Source organism: Heptranchias perlo, chromosome 11 (assembly GCF_035084215.1).
Source record: "Heptranchias perlo isolate sHepPer1 chromosome 11, sHepPer1.hap1, whole genome shotgun sequence".
Classification (NCBI taxonomy): Eukaryota; Metazoa; Chordata; class Chondrichthyes; order Hexanchiformes; family Hexanchidae; genus Heptranchias; species Heptranchias perlo.
The window spans coordinates 15,956,625-15,968,884 of NC_090335.1; the positions used below are offsets into that span (position 1 = coordinate 15,956,625).

Consider the following 12,260-nt stretch of genomic DNA (forward strand, 5'->3'; position numbering starts at 1 on the left):
GTGAGCTGCTTTTTCATCCCTTGAACCACATTTTTTTGTGGAGGGAGTCATTTATCATGGGGAGTGCTGAAATTCATAGAATTCACAAAACTAATTTCTCAGTAGTCTTGCCTATAATTCACCAGTGTCTCAAATACTGGGGCATTGTGAGGTTTATTTCCCAACAAGGCACCACTGCTTGTTTAGTACATATAGGATGCACAGCAGGACTCAGTAGTTTGCCAAAATATAGGCTTTTGACCTTCATAAGCCCAACTCACTGGTGGTTTGTTTTTGGGAAAACCACTGAATCTTATCATTTTTATACCATCCATTATGTGCTGTTGAGGTATATTTAAATGTTTATGATTTGTAACTGCATTTTTTTTGTGTGATAGTATTTCTTTGCACAGAAGTGGCATTAGTGCCCGAGTACAAGCTACTGGAATTGTGGCTGTTTGAAGCAGCGTGCACTACGCAGCATTAAAAAATTTGATGAAGATCAGAGACAAAAGGAGATCTTGTGGAAGAGCTGGAGGTGGGGACCATAGAAAAAGACAATGATAGAAAGAGAAAGGAGACCATAAAAGATATAATGATGGATGGCAACGTAAGATAGCCTTTGAGGGGAATGAAGGCAGGCAAGAGTGCAAGAGACAGAGATTGGAGAAGGGGTATACAAAGAAAGAAAACAGAGATAAAATAATAGGGTGAGAATGAAAGGCAATGCATAATTTACAGGAGGTATTTCAAGTGGGGTTGGGATTGGTGTTCATTTAATTTTATTGAGGTAGGAGAAATTTAGAGAATTAGCTTCCAACTGCTTCCTCAAACCAATGTCAGTGCTTTAGTAGTCAGAAAAAAAGTGAGGGTTGACTTTTGTAGATGGTAGCTCACTAAAATTTGTAAAGTGGTTCTGGGTTCAAAAATAAACCACTGGTAGTGACTTCACAAATATGGAATAATCTATTGCATGTCTATTACTATCTAACTGTGTAACAAGTGATAGAAAACAATATTCTGAATGATTATTCTAAGTTTTAAAGTCTGAGACTTTTGAATTATGTTGCAGAATAATATTGATATTTGTGGTTTCCATAGTGATGAGGATTCAGGGCTTATTTTGATATTTGCTGTTTGTGTTTATGATCGTAGGAGCAGAGTACAGTATTTCCACATTTTTATTTCTACTAGCAGGAATTGGGACATTAACAGTAAGGATGTATAATAAACGGTGATTATAACCTTCTGTGAACCATATGATATTGTTTTGCAGCTGTGATGTTACAGGAGATGATATCCTCTGGTGGTGTAGTAGAAGCTAAAAGTAGTGAGATCTAACATCAGCCAAACATCAGATGGTAATGTAAATAAACCTGTTTCTCAAATTTATTATGGAAATCTCTGAACACAAGAAAGCTAACACAAATGCAGAGCATATTAGAGATTTCTAAAACTCTCTAAGTCAACAACATATTGTTAAATGTGTATATATTTTCCATAAAAAGATATTAGGAAATGAGATAATACCTGTAGTAAAACTTTGATGTTTTGCTCTTTAAGTTTATGACACTATCAGCATCCATTATGTAAACCTCCAGCTGAATCATGTGATGTAAAACAGATTATGAGATGACTTTCATTTTTTAAATACAATTTTATTCAAGTGGATTTTGATCTGAGTATAATGACCATTGTTTTGTCAACTAATGAAATTTTATCTCAGGGAAGGTTATGGCTTTCATGACAAGATCAGAGATCATCTTGCAACCAATTTTGATATCTGAATGATTGATGGTGACAACATGATATGTAAATATGCTAAAGGATAGAAAAGACAAGATTGTACTAAAAATAGTCTATACAGACTATAATAGGAAACTGGAGCTTTTAAAGATGCACACAGCAATGGACAAATGTGTAATATTTGAGTTCTTCGTTACTCGTAAAGTTAACCCCTTCTACCACTAGCATTAATGTATTCTCTGTTAATAGCTAAGTTTTTCTGAGAGACCGATTGGCATGATGAACCCATGGCAATTGCACCTATGCGTCCTTCCACTTCCTGTGTAAGTTATTTTACAAAAGTTAGGCCTTTTTGGTTTGGTTGCTTATTCATGTTTACATTTTATTTTACGGCTTAGCTTTTCTCTGCATATTGATGGATAAGAATAATTGCTTTGGATTGCTGCCAATCTAGATCATCAGCTGATTCATTGTGATCCGGAGTAGGAATATGGCACAGTTGGTTGAAGTGGCATAAGATTTTCTTGTCTAGAGTTAGACTCAAATTTGTAAAGATAATTTAACTGCAAGATAGAATGCCGGTAAAGAGCCTTTCATTACATATGTTGGAGACTGAAAATTTCAGAAGGGATCAATCCTAAATGGGTTATGTTTTGAGGTGGTATTAATGCTGTGCTGTGAAGTGGATTGTACGTTCTTCATTCATTTCCCGCATGATAAGTCCTGAACTTGACTGGGCCATCACTGAGAGGTGCAGTATTTCCCTACATGGAGGAAGAGATAGTTGGTGTCATGGAGGACTACTTCTGAGTTGTCTGCTGAAAATGCACTACAGTGACTTTGGCAAAAGCTAGTGCCTGGTCTACCTTCCCACCTTCTTGGCAGCAAAGTAGTACACATTGAAGGACTGAATTAGGAAAAACTATTTTAAAATGGGGATTAGGAAGCGATGTGCTAAATGTTTTCAATTAATATACATTTGACCCATGGCTCCAGATAGTACACAGTTGGAAACTTTTTTTTATATATATAGGGAGTTAAATTGGATAACTCCTGAAAACGAACGTGGGGATTGCGGTATGCGATTAACCCGCACCCGTTCATTGCGCTGCAGGCAGTACATTAACTTGGTGCTGCTTGCTGTTTTAAATGTTTGATGCGTGCAGTCAGCACTACCTGCGCTGTTCATTGGCTTCACGCATCAGCCGGGGGCCCGATATCGCGAGTGGCTAGCGCTACTTAAAGGCAGCCTGCACCTCTTAATGGGGAGATGCATTTGATTTGTATTGAAGGTGAAGACAACTGAAAAACAAGCCTGTGCCATGCTATTGTGTCATTAGTGACAAAATTGAACAACTTCAGCTTCTGCTTACTGGCTTATTCACATTTTGTACTGAGTCTACAAAACAGAAGGTAAAACCTTGGGTTGGCTGAAAGCCTCATCGAAGCTACTTTTTAAAAATTCGTTCATGGGATGTGGGCGTCGCTGGCGATGCCAGCATTTATTTCCCATCCCTAATCGCCCTTGAGAAGGTGGCGATGAGCCGCCTTCTTGAACCGCTGCAGTCTGTGTGTTGAAGGTTCTCCCACAGTGCTGTTAGGTAGGGAGTTCCAGGATTTTGACCCAGCGACGATGAAGGACCAGCGATATATTTCCAAGTCGAGATGGTGTGTGATTCCGAGGCGAGTATGCAGGTGGTGTTGTTCCTATGTGCCTGCTGCCCTTGTCCTTCTAGGTGTTAGAGGTCGCGGGTTTGGGAGATGCTGTCAAAGAAGCCTTGGTGAGTTGCTGCAGTGCATCCTGTGGATGGTACACACTGTAGCCATGGTGCACTGGTGGTGGAGGGAGTGAATGTTTAGGGTGGTGGATGGGGTGCCAATCAAGTGTCCTGAATGGTGTCAAGCTTCTTGAGTGTTGTTGGAGCTGCACTCATCCGGCAAGTGGAGAGTATTCCATCACACTCCTGACTTGTGCCTGATGGTGGAAAGGCTTTGGGGAGGCACTTCAGCCGGGATGTTGTCGGGGCCCATAGCCTTTGTTTCATCCAGTGCACTCAGCCGTTTCTTGATATCACCTGGAGTGAATCGAATTGGCTGAAGACTGGCTTCTGTGATGGTGGGGATATCGGGAGGAGGCCGAGATGGTTGCAAACGCTTCAGCCTTGTCTTTTCCACTCACGTGCTGGGCTCTGCCATCATTGAGGATCGGGATGTTCACGGAGCCTCCTCCTCTTGTTAGTTGTTTAATTGTCCACCACCATTCACAACTGGATGTGGCAGGACTGCAGCGCTTTGATCTGATCTGTTGTGGAATCGCTTAGCTCTGTCTATAGCATGTTGCTTCTGCTGTTTAGCGTGCATGTAGTCCTGTGTTGTAGCTTCACCAGGTTGGCACCTCATTTTTAGGTATGTCTGGTGCTGCTCCTGGCATGCTCTTCTATACTCCACATTGAACCAGGGTTGATCCTCTGGCTTGTTGGTAATGGTGGAGTGAGGAATGTGCCAGGCTATGAGGTTACAGACTGCTAAGTTTGGAAAATAGAACAAAGTACAATTCTGCTGTACATGCAGGGGAAAATCTTAACCTCATTCTAAGCTTGTGGTAGGCATTTAGTAAGTGAGGTAAAAGGTCTCAGGCTACCAAAATTACAGTAAAACATTGACAATGTTCATAGTAATAAACATAGGCATTTGTCTGCTTAATTTTTATTTTAATAAACACTTTAACCAGCATTTATGGACTGTATGGCTTAGTTTAAAGAAGAATAAATGTTTGCTTATATGACAGCAGTGAGTGTAATGCCAGTGTAATTATGCACTTTCCTTTCCTAGTCTCATACATGTTCTTGCCCCTTCACACAATAGCTCAATGACTATGCAGACCAAGAAGGTGCCAGGTTTATCCCAGTCTATGTTGAGTTAGCTAACCTCAGCTGAGAAGGTAGTGGTAATGCTCCAATTGGCCTTAGTTTTACTTAGTCCCAATCACGATCATAGTGACCCCTTGCTTGTGTGACTGGTGAGTATAGAGCTAAGTTCAGAGTTGATGGCCTTCACAGTTAAATAGCATATGGAATCATTGCCCAATTAACTCATGAAGAGCTGCTAGTAGGACTCAGTTTCAGAGGGCCCAGAGAATTGCTCCATTAATGATAAGTACTCAAAAAAAAAAAATTTTGCCTTAAGATTAAGGATATTCATAGTAGGTACAGCACAGGGGGAGGCCATTCGGCCCATTGTGCCTGTACTGGCTCTTTGAAAGAGCCAATTAGTCCCATTCCCCTGCTCTTTCCTCTTAGCCCTGTAAATTCTTTCCCTTCAAGTATTTATCCAATTCCCTTTTGAAAGTTACTATTGAATCTGCTTTCACCACCCTTTCAGGCAGTGCATTCCAGATCATCACAACTTGCTGTGTAAAAAAAAATGTTTCCTCATATCGCCTGTGGCTCTTTTCAATCTCACCTTGAATCTGTGTACTTTGGTTACGGACCCTTCTGCCACTGGCAACAATTTCTTCTTATTTACTCTGTCAAAACCATTCATGATTTTGAACACCTCTACTAAATCTCCCCTTAACCTTCCCTACTCCTAAGGAGAACAACCCCAGCTTCTTGATTTTGGTATTGTAATTTAGCAGCTGTTGTAAGACATAGCTGGAAAGCATTTTTTTTCATGAGTTCTTCATGAGTTAATTGGGCAATGATTCCACATGCTATTTAACTGTGAAGGCCATCAACTCTGAACTTAGCTCTATACTCACCAGTCACACAAGCAAGGGGTCACTATGATCGTGATTGGGACTAAGTAAAACTAAGGCCAATTGGAGCATTATCACTACCTTCTATTTTCAACAAGATTACAAGATAGGGTGCCTGACTGATCATGTGACATCAACACCAAAATAGGTGATATTCAATAGTTAGTGCTGGTTATGAAATATTTAACTACATTTTTCAGGCAAAATTTCAAACAAATTATGCCAAGTCATACATTATTTTGTTCAATATGATCTCTTCTACAATTTTACTTCATATTTGCAAAATCATTTCAATTTAGTTTCACATGTACAATTTTAGGTGAGCTGAACTGAGTAGATTGATATACAACATGTCATGCTTGGTATAAAAATGGGCTTGCAGTTTCTACACAAAAGAATTCTTGGACCTGCAGATAATGTAAAGGACAAAAAATGAGTGAAAACCTCGGTCCTGTCGCCTCAGAGGTGGAGAGAAGGAGGGACATCCTATATCCGCAGTGGGGCTGGAGGCAGTGGGAGGAAGCAGCGGCGGAGGTCAGTGGTAGGAATATAGCTCCAAGAAAATGGATGCAGTGCAGGAAGAAGTTCACTGATCTTACCAGTTGTCAAGGTGAATGAGTTCAATCTTCAAATGGCATATCCTAATTTATGTATAAAATTATGAGGGACCAAGGTAGAGTCGACGGGAAGGACCTATTTCCCATAGCATTGAGGTCAATAACCAAGGGCATAGATTTAAAGTGATTGGTAGAAGGATTAGAGGGGAGTTGAGGAGAAATTTTTTCACTCAGAGGGTGGTGGGGATCTGGAACTCACTGCCTGAAAGGGTGGTAGAGGCAGAAACCCTCATCACATTTAAAAAGTACTTGGATGTGCACGTGAGGTGCTGTAACCTACAAGGCTACGGACCAAGAGCTGGAAAGTGGGATTAGCCTGGTTGGCTCTTTTTCGGCCGCCACAGACACGATGGGTCAAATGGTCTCCTTCTGTGCTGTAAATTTCTATAATTTTATGATCCTACAAATTGCACTATTAGCCTCATCCACTGCTCAAATCACTACACCCCCATCACCCACCTACCACAATCTCTATCAATCAGTACTCATCCCTTCAATTCATATGGTTTATCTCCCCCTCACACACTTAGCACTGTTGCAAGTCTCATACCTACAACTCACAGCTCTCACATACTGGCAGCTATTCACCCATGACAGCCACATCACTCAAACATCTTGCAGGACACTCACTGACACACTTCCTTCTTTCTTGCAGGAGAAGGTGACGCACAACAGGAGGCAGCAACAAACATCTGGAGGAGGTCAAGTGCGCCTACACGTTTTAACCCCCACGGAGGACAACGCTGGCCATCGTGGAAAGGGGCATCGCTGAGGCCGTAGCCACTGGCAGCACTGGTGGGATCGATGATGAGGATCTCTTCCCACTTCTCCCTCATCCCACAATCTTTTCTGACTAACAAGCTGTAGATGGTGTAAGCTCACACTTCTTACTTTCTCCTCTCCCCTCACCACAACCCAACCCCTGTCCCTTTTTCATTTCAGATACCCAAAACTGGAACCTGCTTAGTCAGAGGAGGCAGAGGAAGAGGACAGTGATGATGAAGAGATACCGTCACTCGATCTTAAACTTGCAGCCACCAGCTCAGAGACTAACACTGCGCTTACTTGTGAGGCTAGAATAGAGGAGGGATCTGCATGTGGTGAGATACCGGGCACAAGTGCGCAGGAACAAGGGCAGGGGGAAAGGATACTGCAGGTGCCAGCGCACTGGAGGGTGGGATCGCACACTAGTTCTGCTGCAAAGCAGTCAGATGAGGACTTCGATGACCCAGGCTACAGATGGGCGTTCACAACCAAATGCTTGGTGCACTGGAATGCTTACCAGAAAGCCTGCGCACAACATCAAGGAGCATGGAGGAGACCAGCTCCAACTGGGCACACGCTTTGCACAGAGCTTGGAGCCCATCCTTTCCAACATGGAATGGGTGGTCACCTCCATCAGCACACCTGTGGAACCCAACATAATGCAGTCTGATGACCGATGTCACAGCTTCCATTGCAGCACAAACAGCTTCCGTTCCAGCACAAACAGCTTCCATCAAAGGTCTGACTTCTGCCTTGGAAGCTCAGACTGCTACCATCGTGGCTCTGGGTACCACTGTTGAAAGGAGCTTCCAGGGCATCACAGCAGTCCAGCAATCTGTTCTCCAACAGATCACTAGGATTGCTGAGGTGTCGCTCAGGAGAGTGGCAGTAGCTTTGTGGAAGAGGAACCGGCTGTCCTCTCTCAGGATGACAGCATTCTTGCTCCCACTCCTGTCCGCCCCAGTGCCCTTGCTGTTGCCTGTCAGCCAGCCAGCCCAGGCCGAGATGGTGCTGTCTGAAGCTGGGCCCTCTAGGCCCAGAGCTGCTCGAGGTGGTCCTCCAAGGCCATCAGAAGTCTCCTCAATTGAAGGCCAGCAGCCTTCCACTTCCATGCTGCAGCCACTAGGGAAGCGCCTCGTAGCAACACTAGGAAAGGTAAGGGCATACGAAAGACAGGCGCTAAGGGAATGCACAAGCATGAATAGCTTCATTTTGTATGCATTATTTAATGTGAATCAATAAATTTGGATTTGAATTTGCATTTGATTTTGGTGGTGGTTTTTATTTCTGCGGTGAACTGAGGGAGGAACCAATAAGTATTGTCAGAAAGAGGACGATGTGATGGTCAGTGATAGAGGAAAGGTAGGGAGTGTGGGATTGTTGGTGAATGGGGAGGTGTGGTTGAGGTTACATGAATAATCTGATCACGTAGAGCCCTGGCAGAAAGGGCCTGCCTACATTGTAGCCCCCCTTCAACTTCCCCTTGGACCTCCTCCTCCCCCCTCTCATAGCACCTTGTCCCGCTCAGCATGGCCTCTCTTAATTCTCCCTATCATGTTCAATTCCCAGAGGAAGCCCTACCAGACGACCCACATCTGAAAGCAACTTTTTTCACCACAATATTTTAAGTGACACATAAAGTACTGCAAGACCAGCCAGACCACTCCCAGTAGAGTACTTTCTTAAACTTTAGCCAAGTATAGGAAACCTCCAAAAACACATAGAATTGCACCAGTCGCCAGACGAAATAATTCGGCATCTAACCTGCTGTAAGTACTTCATGATCCCTTTAAATAGTGCTGGTGTGGGGCCCATCATGTTGTTTAACGTCATGTTCAGCTGTGCGAGGTTAAGACGGCTTTGGGTGGAGTGTGGAGTTGCAAAATGGTAACGGTGGCTTCAAGTCAGCATTGCACACTGAACCGCGTCATAATCTCCCTACTCTGCATGCTGCCGGCAGTCATTAGGCGTGCGCAAACCCCTTTACCAATATGCACACTTCCTCTCGGACCACATTTTTGAGTCGTAGTTGGCCGCGTAGCACATAAAAGATGGGCACTACTATGGCCCAATTTAACCCCCCTAACTTCATAAGATTGACCGAGATTCAGAAACTGTTATTAGCATTGCGTCTGTTGACAGCACTAATGGTGTTCAATTGCACCTTAGTTAAGAAATTTATTCTGTATAGAAATGTGCAATGATGCACAACAGTTCTGAATACTTGTCTGTCAGCACCTTGGTAAACATTTTTAAAATCAAGATTATGCTCTTTTAAAAATGCAGAAGTGGCTTAGATGACTGACCCTTTATGGATAAGGATTTCTTCCCAACCATGCTTTACCTTTGCTGAATCATATGGCATACTGGTGTGATGTTTTGGCCCTCTGCCATTGAAGAGTAGAAACCCATTTACTACCACTCGAACTTTGCGGTTTCCTAAATGGAGTTTTAAATTTCACCTGTGCCACCCAAAACCTTTAGATAAGGAGGGAAAACTGGTAAATTATTTACTTCCTGAGCTCCTAACAGCCAGGTCAAGAATGTCATTAGCAGAGTTCTGGGAGCAGGACACCTGCCCACCTTCTCAATCAGGAAATAGTGCATGACACAGGAGACCTAATAGTAAAAGAAAAGTAAAATAACAAAAATGGTGGCCAAAAGTAAAGCAAACATGAGACTATGGTGGTTCATTGGCTTTCGTATGCTGTCAATGAGGTAGTCTTATTCCATTTGGTCAAAGTCCATGGTTGTACCAATCTTGAATAAAATAGTGCTTGAACCTCAGTACAATGCAGAAGTATAATTCTTATAATGGCCCATGTCCCCACCTTGGGGCAGATGCTAAATGCCAGGACTGCTACAAGAAAGGAAACAAAATAGACTTATTTTATGAAAATGCTTTTGGTTTTATATTATATAGTTTGGTTTGATGATCATTAAATTTGTTGACCTTATTAGAGTCTGAAGAGGACATAATTGGTTCCTGTTTTACAGTTAGCTGCCTGTTGGTTAATTTGCTAGAAGAATCCCAGATTGTGGTCAATCAAAGTAGAAATTTTACTAATGGATTTCAATAAGAGCAAAAAAAAGGAGCAACATCTTCATCAGGAAATAATTTAACTGTAATGAAGTTTGTTCATTTTTCTGCATACTTGGTGCATTGAAGATCCTGGTAAATCTAATGATTTTATTTCTTGTTTGAAAGTTTAATTTGAGGTACCCCTCTCCCTACCATGGAGAAACTACATGCAATGCCATAATTAAAATCAAATTAGATTTGATTTCCAGACTAATCCATTTCAAATTTTGTTGATGATCTGCTCAATACATTTTTACTTTCAGTATAGTATTAAAAAAAATCTACTTTATTGACCTAATCACTTCATAATATTCCTAGGACAGTCATTTTGGAATTTTGAGTCTGAGTAGTTAGTGTGTTGGCATACTTGTGGTAACTACGAGTTTGAGGTTCATTGTGATTTTCTCTTTCACAGGATGTTGACTAGCCTGGGTTGCTCTTACACACTTCCTAGGAGCTGGTTTAAGAATGTTGTTTGTAAATGTCTGGGTACATGTTGCCCTCTGTGCAAAAGGTCTAAAGTGATTTCTCCACGACCACTGTCAATGTTCTTCCATCAGTCAACAAGAAGTGCCTTTCAAAGCATTGAATTGAAAGTTGTTGTTTACAAACCCCTTCACGGACTTTATACTGCCTACTTTTGTAGCTTTCTCCAGTCCATTTGCCAGCTGCTCTTCAGATTCTGGCTTCTGTGCATCCCCCATCTGCTTGCTCCACCTTTGGTTGCAGAGCTTTGAGCTGTCTTGGCCCTACACTTTGGAACTGCCTGACGAACCCTCTTTATCTAGCTACCTTACTGTTTATCTTCAAAAGCTTTCTCCGAACCTATCTCTTTGACCATGCCTTTGATTATGTCCCCTAACTCTACTACAATTGCTCAGTGCCTTTTTTTACTTTTGTTAAGCAGCTTGAGATGTGTACTGTGTTAAGGACACTATATAAGTTCAAGTTGTTTCAGTGATGGTAAACGCAGTAATAAATAATGTAGGATACCCATGAAGTGGCACAAAAATCAATTGCAGAGCATTTTGAGTTGTAAAGGATCACTCAAGTGAGCTAGGAAGATTCAAGACCAGCAGATTTTGAAAAACCTGTAATCCAATTACTAATATTTGGTAATCCTGGTAATCGACCATTATCCATTCTAACTTTGTTATGTTTGTTTAAGAAAAGTAGCAAGATCTTAAGGACTGGTTGACAAATTTTACATTTTGCAATCAAACCCGTCTGGCTGCCCATTTGACATCAGACCCAGTTTGCAGCAACTATCAATTTTAAACATTCCTCCTGTTCCCTCCCTGTCTGCCTCAACTGCTTTCCCTTCAGTTCGCTGCCAACTCCCAACCACTCCATGCTTTGCTTCGTTCTCCCATTGTCCACTTGACGGGCTTCCATGCCCTGCCTTTTATGGGTGCTAAACTGCTACTTCCTCTTGGGTTTGCTCATAGTGAGAAAGGTGGGCTGTTTCAGTATCCTCAGTACGAAAAAGTTGTAGTGCACTTTTACATATGCAAAGAGATGATTTTAAACTATCAAAAGTCATATGATATATGTTCATTTATGCTTTGAAAAATAATAAATGCAGAATACCCAATACACTCATTCTAAAAAGTTTTCAATCATATGGGAAGTGTGAAGGAGTAGTTCTCCTGAAAATGTTATGTCTAAGTAATATTACTTTGGTGATGTCCAATCAATTAATATATAATTGTGAGTTGAGTCTTTGTTTTTGGCTACCGTCACAAACTCCGCACCCTTGCCAGTGATTCCATCCTCCTTCCCAGCCACTGTTTCAGATTGAACCAGACTGTTCCCAACCTCTGCGTTTTAGTCAAACCCGAGCTAAGCTTCTAACCCGATATCCTCTTAATCACAAACACCGTCTATTTCCACCCCCATAACATACCCTGCTTCCACCCCTGCCTCACCCTATGTGCTGCTGAAGCCCTCATCTATGCCTGTGACCTCCAGAGTTGTCTATTCCAATGCTCTCCTTGCCAGCCTCCCTTCCTTCACCCTCCATAAAATTCAGCTTCAGCTTATCCAAAGCACTGCTGCTATCCTGTACTAAACCTCACTAACCCATCTGTCCTTGCTGACCTATGTTGGGTCCTGATCCCCCAATGCCTATATAAAATTCTCATCCATGTGTTTAAATCCTTTCATGGCGTTGCCCCTCCCTATGTCTGTAACCTCCTCCAGTTCTACAATCCCTCCAGAACTCTGCATTCCTTCAACTCTGGCCTCTTATGCATCCACCCTCCTTTCACTCTACCATTGGCCACAGTGCCTTCACCCATCTAGGCTCCATCCT

General features: G+C 42.3%; 1 long non-coding RNA gene across 5 annotated transcripts in view; it reads left to right on the forward strand.

The window, feature by feature from the left end:
• Window positions 1-12,260, forward strand: part of LOC137327133 (uncharacterized) — a 41,749-nt gene that overhangs the window by 7,796 nt on the left and 21,693 nt on the right. For 3 of the 5 annotated variants that reach the window (XR_010964364.1, XR_010964368.1, XR_010964365.1), the window contains one exon: window positions 6,755-6,971. The exons of 1 other annotated variant lie outside the window; for it this stretch is intronic. This is a non-coding gene — a long non-coding RNA (uncharacterized lncRNA). Of the gene's footprint in view, window positions 1-1,255; window positions 1,341-6,754; window positions 6,972-12,260 lie in introns of all 5 variants that reach the window. One more of the 5 variants, XR_010964366.1, reaches the window with a different exon arrangement.